At 31.0% G+C, this 15,540-nt stretch overlaps 1 protein-coding gene across 6 annotated transcripts in view; it reads left to right on the top strand.

Annotated features, from left to right (window-relative positions):
• The window catches only part of LOC121125947 (band 7 protein AGAP004871), a 333,305-nt gene that overhangs the window by 251,102 nt on the left and 66,663 nt on the right, over nucleotides 1–15,540 (top strand). The gene's annotated exons all lie outside the window — the stretch shown is intronic.

The following is a 15,540-nucleotide window of genomic DNA, read 5'->3' as shown; positions in this document are numbered from 1 at the left end:
GAGGGGAATAGAAACAAAGAATGAAAAGTCAGAGAGATGTATTTAGAAAAATGCAAAGGGAGGAAAGAAGAAAGATATAGACATAGAAAGGGGAATGATGTTTTAGGGAGTTCAAGGAGTTCAAGGCTACTACCTATAAATATGTAAATAAAAAAAAAAAAAGGGCCTACAACACTACTGGTCCTCAAAATAATAAAAACAAAAACAAAGGCATCAAATAGAGGAACTAAAACTAAACAAAACATTATCAAATAAAAACCATTATTTTACCTAACTACTAAAAACAATCCCCACTACCACAAAGGGCGTTCAAACTGCCCCTGAACATGCCAAAGGTATTGATGATGAAATCCCTATCCATTCTGGCCGATGACTAATGGAAGACCACAAGGATTCAAAAGTGTTATCTGCACGTTTATTGAACTTATTTAAATAAGTTCTTATATGCAGCCAACACTTTGATCCTTAATATTTATTTCTGTACATTTAAATACCTAATTGCTTTTTTTTTAAATGAATTTTTTCGGAATAAATCCGGTTATAATTACTTAATTTGGAATAACTGCATCCATTTCAAATTTACATCAAGACATTGGATCTGGTAGTATCAGGTTTCACCTCTCAAGCGGTATTAAATATAGATTTATTTGAACTTTAATTAAAAAATAACAAAAAAAAAACGAGCAATCACTAACCAAAAGATATTTTTTTCGAATCTGTAAACTATTACTTGTCTCTACGTTTTGCCCTACCCTACTTTCATATTTTTGAAAGAGAAAAAAAATATGTTAATTCCGATGCAAAGTATTTTACCAACAAAAAAAAATTGAGTTACTCTTTTTGTGTTGTTATTTATCGGCAGAGTAATTTTTAAATTATTTATATTCATTTCACTCTCATGCACATTAAAACATTTTGAAGAAAAAAAAAACCATTTAATTATTATCAAAACAGATAATGGATGACAATGAATGCTTCATTCTATGGTTAATGACCAATCTATTTATAGTTTAATTAAAATTTTAATTAAAGAATAATAATTAAAATATAAGCCAGGGTAAAATAAAGACAACTACAAAAGACACAAAATAAATTACATTCTGTTAAATTAAATTTAAAAGCATATCTAAGCCTGGTATATTTTTGTTTGTTTGTATGTATATTCTATAGCATATTTAAAAACATATATGACAAGGACTTTGTTATTTTGGTTCACTTCTGCTAGTCCTTTGACTAACCTACATACACTTCTGTTCTATATGAAATAAACTTTACTTAATGTAAATATGTAGGTCTAAAAAGAGAAATTGAGTGTTAATTCAATTTTCATCAACCTTTAAATACTTTTGCGTATGCAACATAATCTTTAAAATGTGTTGTGAGCAGGAGCTGAGTTTCAATGTGATAAGACTTTACAAACTCTGGAGTTTGTTATTTTTTTAAATTTATAAAAAAAACATTTTCTTTTGTTAGAATATGTGGTCTGTCAATATAAAAACAATCTGGACATAAATGAGTAAAACCAAAAGTCCTACGGAAAAAATTATTGGTCATATATACCTAGAGATATTTGGGTATGTTATATGATTTGTACTTTAATTTTTGGGATAATATCAGACACCAGCTATAGTTTATAAACTTAATTTCATTTAAGAAACTAATATAGGCTCCGATTTGACACCTTTTAAATAAATTCTGTAAAATTTTCATTTTTATATGTATAGCGAGGATCAATTTTACCTAATTTAAGTAATTTTTGGGACACAATTAAAGGGTTCATAAGGAAAATGTGTAATAAAAATTGTTGACAGTTTCTTGTAGAATATGAATATAATGCAAATGTATTTTAAATTTTTTGCTTTATAATACTATGAACAAAATTAACTTTTCTATTTTTGTACAATATTAAAAATTATTAAACTTTTGGGAAAAAATTCGAAGAATGAAATGTTTGGATAATTGGGAAGGAGGGTAAAGCCCCCGCAGTCCACCTTGCCAGACACCCCTGAATCTTGAAAGAGAATGATAAGTTTTTGCTTTCTCCAAAAAAAAGATTAGTTTAGAAATAAATTATAATGTATTTACTAAAAAAACGGCCAAAAGGCCCTTTTTTATATAATATACCAGGGCCGTAAAAAAAAATTATCTTTGGTGTTGCTACATGAATAAATGTTATTTTTAATGTGGTAAAATTGTTCCGGTTAAATACTAAAAATAAACAAAACAACTAGGTCTTAATAATTGTCTTGGAAACCGAGAAAATGCCTTCAGAAGGATACCAACAAATTTTGCTTCGTGCACTTTTAGACGCTAGAAAGAAACCAAAGGAGATAGCAAAGCAGTTGGGGATCTCCAAACATGAGCCCAGATATGAATTTGGTGTTCTGGCTAGATGGTGCGTGCAAACACGTCCAAAAAGGCAAATAAACGGTTGGAGGAAAACTTGTCTTTCTGGGCAAAGAAAATGTGTCCCTGAGTTTACCCTATGTCAACCCATTGGACTTCACTTCTAGGGCGCATGTTGAGTCCGAGGCCTGCACCGTTCATCACCCGAATATCAATAACATAAAATACACCCTCAACTAGTACTTGGATGCCGTGTCTGAGGACTATATCTGCAATAGGTTCAATGCCTTCCATAGGCGCCTGGAAACCATCATTGATGCCAAGGGGGACTACGTCGATGATTGGGGTAGCAAAGGCATCAAAGTAGTTCTTTTTATTTTATTGATATACCTTATCACACCTGGTTGCTAAAATGCATCTGAATAAAGTTCTAGATTGAAAATGTAAAAGAAAAAAAAATATTATTTTAATTTATTTATTATAAAAAGTTAATTTAAAAAAATTAAAATTAATTTATGCCTCATAAATGATTTAAAATAATCCATACCAGAACAGATTCTTCTAAAATCATTGTAAAATTTAATTTTACTTCTGTTATTCACTTGATTTTTAATCCACTCACTTCAGTACTGTAAAATGAATATAATCAGAGCTTAACCAATATATATTCAGCAACGTTTTTTAACAAATATTATTTGTTTCATAATAAGTAATAGATTAAAGTTATAAGTACTCCCTCCATACAAAATTAGACACATATATTTTATAAAGATGTAGATGTAATATTAATGAACTCATTAATAAATACAAAAATTATTATTACAACAATATTGAGTTTTTGATAATTTATAATCATAAAGTAAAAAAAAAAAACTCACACACTATGAGAGAAATACGAATATATCACATTAGGTATATGGCGAGTCAAAATAATTCCAAACTTTGCGTTATACCATGTCTGCAGTGTTTGAAATTACATAATGAGGGGACCTCCTCTATAGCAAACTTTCTTTTCTAAATGAAACATAGGCCTCTTTTCTAAAAATCCTACTTGAAAGTATATTGATTGTAGTAATAACAAAAGCAGACGTGGTTTTTGGTGCGAATGAAGATCAGAACTACTTGAATTATAGGAAAAAGAATAACGTGGCTAATGAATTACCCCTGTTTTGAAGGGTAATTTGTTGAATTAGAACAAACTATGTAGTTAAAATTAACTACATAGTTGAGGAGAATAACAAATGAGCATCATGGGTTGTTTACTTATAAAACATAAGCACTTTTTTAGCGTGCGAGTTTTTGTTGTTTGCATACCAAACCGTGCTTTTATTTTGTTTTCCTATGCTCTCATCTTTAGTCTTTCATTCTTGAGGAGAGAACATATAAGTTTAGAGTATAGGCAGGAGTTTTGTGCTCATGAATAATGATGGTGAGTAACAAGGATGATTTTTTTTTCTTCAAAGTTATCAATGCAAGCCCTTCGTGGTCTAACAATCAATTGAATGAAGGATCAAAAATGGAGTATTTCCTGCCTTTGTCTAAGCTTGATTAAGGCAAGGAATTGCTCTAAAGGATTTATTGCAGAGTTACAAGTCTAAGGCCTTATTGGCTTACTCTTGATAAAGGTGTAAATCTACTTTCTTTCTGGCTTGATACGGAATCAGATTTGTATTTATTTTCTTTATCTAATAGAAGCTTGCAGCTAATTGAATGAAACTTCATAACAACAAGCTGTTTTTTATGTTGATGTTTTTTCCAAGAATATTTTTCAAATTGTCATTATTTGCATTAGTTACAATTAAGGACCTCAAAAAGTTTCAGAAAAATTATTATAAGTAAGGTGTTGGTGTTGTCACACATTGAGTCCAAAATGGTGAAACAGATAAGTATAAATTTAAGCAAGTATACGTATAAAATTCCCAAGCATGTTCTTAAAATATTTTTTGAGGGTCTTCCAGGTCATTAAGAGCTTTTTGTAGAACAAAATAAAACCTCATTTTCCTTCTCTCTTTCTCTATCTTTCTTCTTCTCTCTGTCTTTTCCCTCTTCTCTTCTCCCTCACCTTCGGTCGTTGTTTCTATTCCCCTCTATTGAGTCCTGCAAAAGCGTGCAGCCTCTGGTAGTGTGTATATAAAAGAAGCGTAGCCTCTGGTAGTGTGTATATAAAATAAACCTATTTATATAGGTAACTGTTTGATAATTTTTGGGCCTTAGCCCCCCCCCCCCACTTCCTCAAGTTATAACGCTCCCATTATATTATTTATTTTCATTTTCTTTTTCCTTACTCTTAATTTAATCTTTATTCCAGACCTGCTATAATTATTATCAAAGCCTTGAATACAGAATATCTAAGTAGCGTCTATCAGCTAATCCAATGAAACATCATTGACAGCTAAGCAGCTTTCCTCTCAAAGTTTGATTTACAAGATTGATGATTGATTCCTTTTATTTGTACATTTGGAATATACTTGGGATTTACAACTCTACTGATTATTAGGAATATAATTTTTTTTTTTTTTTTTTTTTGGAGAAGAGTTTGCAAAAGAATTTAATGTAGGTAACAACGTGATATAAATAATTTGTTATTTTCAACATACATAAATGTGTATGATTTTGTTGTTGCAAGAAAATAAAAGGGAAGTGGGGGGGTAATTGATTCACAAGCTTCTGACATGTTTTGTTTACACGCCCCAAAACAAATGATTCATGGAAATAATCTTTATCTTAATAATAATAGCAATAAGAATCTTTTAACACAAAAAGCTTTTTTATGTCTAAAATCTTATTGGTTTTTTATTGAATGATCTCATGAAATATATGTGTAATATAATTATGTCCCCTGATTCTATCATTTTTAGTATGATTAATCAATTCATAAATCATTCGAAATAAGAAAGTTGCATGAAATAAGTATAACTGAGATTTACTTACTGATTGTGGAAGCAAATTTGTACAGTTTGTTTGAATATTGCGCATTAAAGTCTTGATCAGCTTGATAAATGCGTTTACTTATGCAAAACCCAGACTTTTAGCTCTCGAATCATTTGACAAACTTTGTTCTTTGTCGAAAAATCAGTGCACAAAATTAATATGGCAACAAGTTCTTGATTTCCTCTACTCCGATGTCCACAAAGAGAGATTGCAATGACTACTGGTCATTTACACCAGTAGCTTGTCAAGAGGGATATGCAGGGGGTGGAAAAGACATCCGGGAGTGGTGATTATAATCTCAAGCGTGCTGCAGCCTTCCTCGCCTCTCGGAGGACCATAGTTGACGGGTACCCCAACCTAGTATTCAAAGACATGCAAAGAAGCTACAGGTTGACGATTAGACATTAATAACCACCGTCCACAATCACATGGGTATCAAGCTGGGTAATGGTTTGTAATAAACTGAACTCATTCATCAGTTGAGGGCAAATTTTTTTATGAATAAAATAATAGTTCAAGGTGGTACCCCGTTTTGGACTTAGAGTATAATTAAGGATAAACATTGATGTAGTTACTAGATACAAATTGGGGGTTGTGTTTTTTTCTTTTACCTCATAGCTGCTAGCAGCTCTCTTCAAAAATATTCTTCAAATTGTCAGGTTGACAACATTATTGTCAGTTTCTTTATTTTTAAAATACCGGTGTTCCTATTTTTTGAATCACTGGCAACCACTCTTCTTGATTTTGCATTGGCATTGTTCTTATACTCTCTCCTCTTCCTAGTTGAGTAACATTGGTACGGACTTACTGACGAAGAAAAGTTGCTCGGAATTTTATATTGTCTTGTTAGAGAAGCCATTTGATATCCGAATCACTTTTGTCTAATCAAATTTATAAAATGAACCTTCTCGTCATAAGATATGACGTTAATTGAAAAAAGCATTGTCGGAAGGCAATTCATTGGAAGATAGAGATGAAAAAATATTATGCATAGGAGTACAGAAAATTCTCATTTGAATACTAAATGAACGTCTATTGATTCAAAAATCACAGAAAATAGTTTATATGAACCTATTTTTTTATATTACATAGAATAATGACGAGGAATCCAATCTCTTTCACATAGGTACAATATATCAATACGTCTTCTAATTGTTAAATTTATTGTATATTGGGTGGTCCTGATAAAATGGAAAATTTTATAAGGAAAGAACTAGATGGGGTAGATTCAAAAAAAATAATCGCATGGGTTCAGGACCTGGCTATTTGTAGGCCAAAAAATATGGGCTCCAAAAGTGTGGCCAAGTCATCTTGTACTTTCTTGGCCATGTGGGCCAGTACACTATCTGTATAATTATTTTCCTGGGCTACTCCACACATCCAAGTAATATAAATTAAAAGTCCAAACCCAGAAACAGTACAATGTGTAAGCTGGATCCGCACGAGTTTGCCAGTCTGCCAAAACTTCCGGAGTCGTATGGCTGAGATTATCACGAGAGATGGATCTCATTTTAAATAATTGAATGCCATTAAATGTAGCTTTCTAATAATAATCTAGTTTGTTCGTTATTTACCTTTCAAGATTTTTCCTAATTATTTATACAATTGTTATCTTGTACAATAAATGATCCAACGCAAGTTTCTAAACTATACTTTCCAACCAAAGAACTATGTTTGAGTATGTTGTTCTGTGATATATTCATTGTAACAATACAAGTAATAACTATACGCTGAACATCAAAAGTTTAATTTCCAAAAAATTTTAGTGTATGTTTGAACAATTAATAACCGAATGTTTCAAAAAATTCAAACGTCCTCCAAAGTAGTATAAACTGTTTTAGGATCGAGTCTATGGCTTAAAAACTTCGTCTATACAAAGTGTTCACAAAAGGTAATTAATATTTAAGAATGTTCGGGTTGGAATATAATATTTTAAGACAAGTTAAATGATATCAAAGTTGATACCTTCAGTGTTCCCACCTTAAATTATATTAATATATATGTTAATACATATATATATTTGATTCGTAGGGTGAAAGCTACAGGTTTAACTGCTCATTAGGTGTGACCAAAATTCAATATGCAATTAATTGCATTTGATTTTATAAAAAAAACATCCCATCTAATGGGAAAATAAGCTTAACCTTCATTAATTTTAATTAAATTAGGTGTGAAGGAAATCAAATAAAATCTGTACTCCATATTTAGCAATGATATAAGTAAGAACTTATTCTGAAAGTTGAAATGTAATTATTGGAACATCTTAATAATAAGAAAAAGTCATACTGCCTTCCATAATTATCTCCTTTGACCTCATCCCTCAACTCATTGATCCACTATGAACAGTCTCCCTCCGATACTCTATAAAATACAAACTCACAACCTCCTCGCCATAATGAGACTTTCCATTAACATTAACAAGCCTCCAAGTTCTAATTGTCCGAAACCTCTTGAAAAAGGTGAGATCATTTTCTTGCTAGTCTAAAAATATATTATTTGGGCCGTTGCGCTTCACCTGGCGAAGTTATATTCTTTTTATTAAAAGATTTCATTAAAGAAAATTTAAACTTTTCGCCGACTTCACTTCAAATTTCAAGATAGAAAGATAAAGTATCTCGTGAAGGTCAACTTTCAAGTCTGCTTATTAAGTAAAATAGATAGAAAAGATCAATCCTTTTTTCTATATTACTTATTTTTTATACCAGCCTGCTCTTATGTTTCTACGTCAATTATATTTATGTATGGGTATAAAATATTGTCAACTTTTAATCTGCGAACCAAGTCCGGCCTATTAAGACTATTTAATAACATATAAATAAGTGCATTTGATGTTGGTATAGTTGATGCATTAATATTAATGTTTGCCTAAGCTATGTCCGTCCGGTATGTGTATAAAATAAACTGAAAATTTGAAGAATGTTTGAGAGAGGAGCAGACTGGCTGTCTTTACTTTTTTTATGTCGGCTGTAAGCAACCCTGAGAGGGAAAAAAGCAACCCAAAAAATACACACCGGCTCTAGAAACAAAATAAAATGGAATTACTCCGATGTCTATATACAATTCTACTCCAAGCCTAACAAGAAACTACAGTTATAGCTTCAGTGCAAATCCTTATTCTTATTGATGAGCCTATGCACTAGTTAATAAACCCAGTAACCCTTTACAATAAGAAGATGATTTGAGGGAAGATCAGCTAAGCTGTCATAAAATTTCATTAGATTAGAGCTGCGAGCAACTCTTAGAGAAAGAAAACAAACCAAAAAAGAAGGACACCACCAAATGGATGAATCACCTTCCCAGCAACTACTCCCTGGCTGATAATATGGGACGATTTGGGATATTTACACCTACGTTATTGAAGTATTTCGAAGGAACATCTCGAATCCAAGTTTTCACGCCAATAAAATATCTCATGTCTCCATTTTATAAATAAAGGAAAGCGAAAATGAACGTGGTCACCCTGAAGAATGTTTGGGGAGAGAAACACTTTACTTGTTATGACATTTTATTACATCAGCTGCAAGCAGCAAGGAGATAAATTAAATAATAATAAGCCTCCACTCCTTATCAAGCATATTTATCATCAATTCTACTCTGAGTCATGTTAAGACTTTCACATATAACTCCCGAGAAACCCCTTTCTTTACATCGTCTTTCATGAAAAAACTTACTACTGATTACTTTATACTTAGATGTTCTGTCATCAAGAATTAAATAACAATTAAAAATAAATACCCTCTTCAGATTTCCAACTAAAAAACGCCCTTCCTCCTTTCTAGGACATGTTTTATACTACACTGCTTATGAAGTACAGTAGCTAAAAAAAGATTTATCTTTTTCTACCATGTTTTTTATACCAGCCTGCTTTTATCTTTACAAATCAATAACATCATATATGAAAGATATATATTTATGTCATTAGTTTATTTAATATGCACATATTAAATAAGTATAAGTTACATGTTTATAAGATAAAAACTACACGCCAAAAACTTTTATTGTTGCCCAAAACTTAGAAACTCACAACAAGATGCAATGCTTCCCCCAAAAAAAAAAAAAAAAAAAAAGTGTGGGGGGGAGTTAAGATTAAATCTTTCATAGTTGAATATCCATGTATATTTGTATATATTAGAGCGGTTTGTTTTTTCGAATTTTGATGATGACTGGTACGGAAAAGTTGCCATATGGTATGAAAGTTTACCTATCCAAAATAGGTTGTACATCTCTTTCAAGTTATGACAATTACCAAACTTTTTACCTAGTAAATTTAGATACAAAAAGACAGTTTTAGTTATTTGATATTTAAAAAAAATTTGAGAGACGTTTTTACAAATAAATATGGTTTTATTAAGGATTTTTTTACATTCTCTCATGGAACAAAAAAAATTAAAACAGCTTGATTTTTTTCTAAATTTTAAGCTTCTGAAAAAAAAAAACTTTAAAATTATTTTTGATAGATTAGAATAATGTCTATCATCATCAATAAATTGCAAACTAATGATAAATGCGTTATTTTAATTTTTATCAAGTATATAAAGAACGTCAGACTCCTTTCAAACTTTGAACGAGATGTGCTACCTAAAGATGCTATTATAGGGCAATGAAATTTTGTATAGGTTAGATTCATACGAACTCACAACTTTTTCAAACTAGCTGTAATCGAAATTTGAAAAAAGTTGAAAAAACAAACCACCCTAAGTTAAATGTTTATCTATATCCAAATGTTGTTTTGTTTACTTGCAAAAAAATGTAAATGATGCAAAAAATATTGTATAATAATTAATTAATTTTGTACTGTACTTTCTGATAAATTGAACATTTATTTATCTGTTGTATGAACATATACATTTATATTATTGCGGACTTCTATTAGTATTAATAATTCATCATTGTGTGATTGCACAAAATATATTGCAAAATAAGGTTGCAGCCAACAAATTCACTAGGGGATTTTCTCAATCTGTAGAATAATTTAGAAATGGATCTGTAAATAGGTGCCTTTTGTAAAAAATATTAGAGTCATTTCAGTTCAACTACCATCATTTTTTTTAGAAAGCTATTTACAAATATCTAAAACAAGGGTATTGCGAGAGGTATATACAATATTTTATAGAATGGAGTGGCGTTTTTTTCTAGTATACCATAGGAGCATGGATTTCTTAGATGTTCCAAAGCTTTTAACATTATCATTTAATTTTGAGAAGGGTTTTTATATTATAGTAATAACTAGTAAGTACTCTGATGAAAGACGAAGAGCTACACTTGAGGTTTTCCACTTTGGGAATTATAAGTATAACTTTATCTTTTGAATACATTTGCTAGAGGGAGGGTTATTTATTAAAATGATATCTGGGCAGAATCCAGGTTTAGAGGAGCAACGTTTAGGTTAACGTACTTGTTCATCTGTCCTTGTAATAATCTTTGCTACTAAGCCTTTCCTTATACCCAAGAAGGACGGCATGAAGTTTTCCACGCCTTGGGACGACACCAAAGACCATAATGGAGACAGGGTGGTTACCACCTTCTTTTGTCCTTTTTAAAGACCTCCCTTTGCTCTAGGCCGTGTACATGTCGTTCCAACTGTAGCTGCGGGCGTAAACAGTGTACATTTGTCGTCATCGATACATTTTCAAAGGAGGAATTTGATCAATCTTCAATTGCCTCAATATCTTAATTCAGTACTCTAGGTGCTTAGATTAGTAATGGTAGAGTGGCGGTGATCCTGTCTCTAGGCATATAAGCTATGGTAAAAGTCCTTCACGGCTCTATTTATCGTCATTGTGCTTACAGAGCGGTATTTTGCCAGCATCGAAATGGGTTTCGTTGGATTCGCTTCAGTTGAGCTATTCAGGGTGTTCTGAAATGTTGGGGTCCTCTTTTTTTCTCTTTGAGGCTTTTGTCCTACTGGTGACATCACCCGACTCGTTTAGGCGGCTTCAAACATTGTTCACTGCTGTACTGGATATATGGTGAAGTCCATAATAAAGGTGCCTTAATCTCTGTAAGTTAATTTCAGCAATAGTCTCTCAGTGACTCACTTGTATGGTTGTTGTCGATATTTTCGCGGCAAAATGGTTTGGCAAATGGTTGCTAAAACTATCTATCTGTCAATCAACAATGCCCTCATAATTCATTTAGATCAAGTCAAACTTTGTCAGAATTTATCTGTTATAACTTGTATGTCCTTTCTAAATATGAAACTGGATTTGTATTTATTTCCTTTCTCTCATGGTATTTTGCCGCTAATCCTATAGAACGACATGACAGCTAGGCTTGTCTTCTTTCAAACATTTTTAAAATTCTAAGAGTGACCCCGTTAATTTTCTTTTTTCTTTTATTTTTACATATCGGGAGGACATATTTTATGCACCACTGGGTGCTTGACACATGGATTGTAATATATATTACATACGGCGTGACATAAAATTTCCAAACCGACTGTAATTGTACTTATAGCACTGCAATATTGGGTTGGAGTTCAACACTATGTGTAAGAATCTTCTTGAAGTTCTTTTAAAGTCCTCAAACAACAAATTAGGTTCGAAGTTAAACAAAAAATCAAAATCTTTGCACTTTCCCTGACTGGTCTAGAAATTAACGTTATGGGAAAAATACATACATTTTTAGTGGTTCATATAGTCAGATTTTGGGTGTTAAACGACCCATATAATTTGTTTTATCTACATACTCGTAATATGTAAAATCTACAACTATTCTAATCTTTATGAGGTGCTCAATAAAGAAAAAAAAAATATAGAGAAAAAAGAAGTCGTTAACCTTTTAATTTGCAGTAAAACTCTCTTCACTAGTTAAATAGTATCAGTCAGTTAATGTTCAATTGATAAAGAAGGGATATTTTTAAATAAAAATATAACAATTCGAAAAGGAAAAAGGGTAGATGCGTTTGTCTTATATAACATAGAATTAGAGATGTGAAAATGCGTACATTTTTAGGCCTAAAAATATTAATTACATTATTTTACTTCCAAAATATAATAGCCTATGATTAAATTGATTTTTTCTGTCAATTATCGAATTTATATATGTATTTAATGTGTTTATTTGTTGTAACCAATTTATTTATAAAACAACAAAAACATTTTTATTATGTCGTGGTTAAAAAAAACACATAAAAAACTACATTTGCATGTTTAATTAAAATTAAGCCATTGACACAAAGATTAAAAACAAAAGAAAAAATCGTTTGATTAAAAAATTTGATATATAAATCATGTCATGAAGAAAGGAGGTTGAGCTATTTCTGACAATAATAATATGTAAATAATTACTAATATACTGCGGCAATAGTATTTTGTAAGGATCTAGAAGGAGTTGAGAAATATAATTGCTTTAGAGATATAATCATGGAGCCGCAAGGATACCTCCTTGTTCTGTTGGATCACTGCATACATTATGTTTTGCATTTTGGATATGAATTACTCAATATTTCACCTATCCTTTTACCGTGATAACGTTGCAATGTACCAATCCAAAGGGCTCAGTCTCGCCTTAAAGTTCATGCAGATCTTTTCTTCAACCATGTTAAGGGTCTGGGTAGTTTTTTCACATTCGTAGAATTGATAAAACGAGGTCTTCAACTTTTTCAAATCTATGCCTCAACGATTTTCAACGTGTATTAGTGTATGGGTTCTTCAAAATGCCGTTTGGATCCGCATATTCCATGCCATTGCGAATACCAAGCAATTTGTTCGGAATTACTTCTAAGGCAATGGCAGCAGGTATTGGTGAACCAAGATAATTACTTTTGAAATGTCGTCGAGGGAATATAATTATAGGATATATATTATAGTTACTGGGATGGGTTGAGATAGCGATAGTCTGATGCCATCATTCAATATATGCTACCTTGTTTTGATATGCCCCCTGTTTATTTTACAATCCTTACAATTTACTTAACAATACATTTAAAATACGAAATTTAATATCTGGTTAAAAGGTTTATTCTTATTTTTTGTTGATTCTACCAAAAGGGCTCCATTATCTTTTAGATCTTGACTTCCAGATGAAGAAGCTGCACCAAAATTTTCTCCTTCTAATAATTTCTGTTTAAGATAACTTTTATATTGAGGAGCAACATATACTATATATAAAAATAACTAGAAGAAGTGGGTATCCATAAAAACCATCAAAGTCTTATTTAAAAACAACCAACTTTATTATTAAAAAAAGAAATAGAAAAAGAAACATTGAAATAAAATAGGGAAATATTTCTTTTATATTAATGATACTTACAACAAATACTGTATTTTTAATAAAAATTATATAAATTTGTGAAAATGCTGCAAGAATTCTTAATATACATACATTATAAATATTTAATTTTTTTAATAGTGATTAAAAAGGAAGGACATTCATTTGCTTTTTATATATAAGTAATCTAATACCTAATTCGCATATAAAGTAACATAAAAAAAGGGGGATTGATAATAATTTATTCATGTTCCATATTTATTGCAACTCATATTTAAAGTGAAATAGTTTAATAATTAATGAAGGCAGGTTTTTTTTATTGATGGGGTTGCGTGATACTGACTCAGCTTAAAGTTTGTTTTCATTTAAGAAAACATTTATTTAAAAATGCCCATATTGAAGTGAATAGAAAACTTGTTTGGCTTTAAAAGTGAATTAAATTTGTTCAGGTACCTCATCCTTGTAATACTATAAATCTATAAGCAAAGGCCCAATACCACCCGCTACAAATGGGGAGAAGAATGGATTAGTTACTGCAATGACATTACATAAATTCAAAAGGATATAAGTCGAACATTTGTTATATTTTTAAAGGAACAACGTATTTTATTAGATTTCAATAGTCAAATGTATACTTATACAAAAAAATCAGGCCAGTGAGATTCATAATCACAGTTTTAATCAATTTGTTTTAATTCCAAAATTGAGCGTGTCACAGGTCTCATATTTAGGTAAAAATTTACACTTGACTACTTTTATCCAATGAATTTGTGTTATTCTATAAAAATATGACAAAAGGTTGAAAATAGCCTGAACAACTAATGTTATGTTATTGTTGTATTCTCTCAATTCTATAATCTATCTTAAGAAGATGTGCTTGAACCTTCGCTTACAAGTTTTTGTATTATAAGACTCTTCAGGCTTTTAGGTGGTTATATAGAGTGACTCTAATCGTAACTTTTTTTTGGCATGGCTGATAAATAGATACTCCAAGAGCATGACAAGCGAATAGGTAATAATTAGGCAAGTAATGAGTAACTTCATCAAAGTGTACTCATAAAAGCACACAGTTTGTCTGTTATTCATAACCTTATTACTCCGTACAATGCTGGGTACAACTTCCTGTAATTAATCAAAGGACTAATATCTTGGATGTTACAAGGCTAAATATATTATTTTAAATACATGCTCACTTGTATTTTGGCAGCTGTCATATCTCTAATTATAGGTTATTATACGCCTGATGAGGTGACTGACAACAATTAAGCCACTTTTGCAACCAAACATAGGAGAATATCCTTGGAATACTTCCAGACGAAGGAAATTTCAGCAAGTTCTGTTTTTGACTGTTTATTTTCTTCTGTCTATTTGTCTCCAGGATTATAGCAAATGTTACAAATCAATTTTGATCTTAGTAAGTATAAAGATTTTATATAGTCACAACAAACGACTATTCAATTTTGAGTAGTCAATATAGGCCAAACTTTAAAAATGCATATTTGACAATAACTTTGGGACCTATTGTGGTGCATACCTCAAATCGGTGTCATTATATAGTTTTATAAAGCAAAAAGTCCAAGTTCAAATTGAAAAGTCAATGTAAAAATTGGATATTTTAAATAGGAAGAATGAGCATAGGTGGAGGGTTGCGCTCTACCGATTCCCCATTCTTTTTACTTCCCTAACGAATTTTAACGGAGATTATATATTTGCATCTGTTTGTTAATTAGTTACCAGGGTTACAAAGAAAAGTTAGATATCGATTTTGATCAAAATTGATAGGAAGATAAAAAAATGATCAGAGTAATCAGCTAAAAGAGAGCTAAAAATGAAAGATCGATCCAACACAAAACGTAAAAAATGCATAATCAACATACATTACTCAGTTTGATTTGCGGTAGAGGTTTAGCACTCTACAGAGTACCCATTCTAGTAGATAGTTCTAACATTCTAATATCAAACATAAGCTGCACATTTATTGGAAAAAACTGTTGTTTCAACCATATTTTTTCTTTTCACTTACGTTTCGGCCATGTTGTTGTCGATAAAAGA

Source organism: Lepeophtheirus salmonis, chromosome 11, assembly GCF_016086655.4.
Source record: "Lepeophtheirus salmonis chromosome 11, UVic_Lsal_1.4, whole genome shotgun sequence".
Taxonomy (NCBI): Eukaryota; Metazoa; Arthropoda; class Copepoda; order Siphonostomatoida; family Caligidae; genus Lepeophtheirus; species Lepeophtheirus salmonis.
This window is presented reverse-complemented; position numbering and strand designations above follow the sequence as displayed.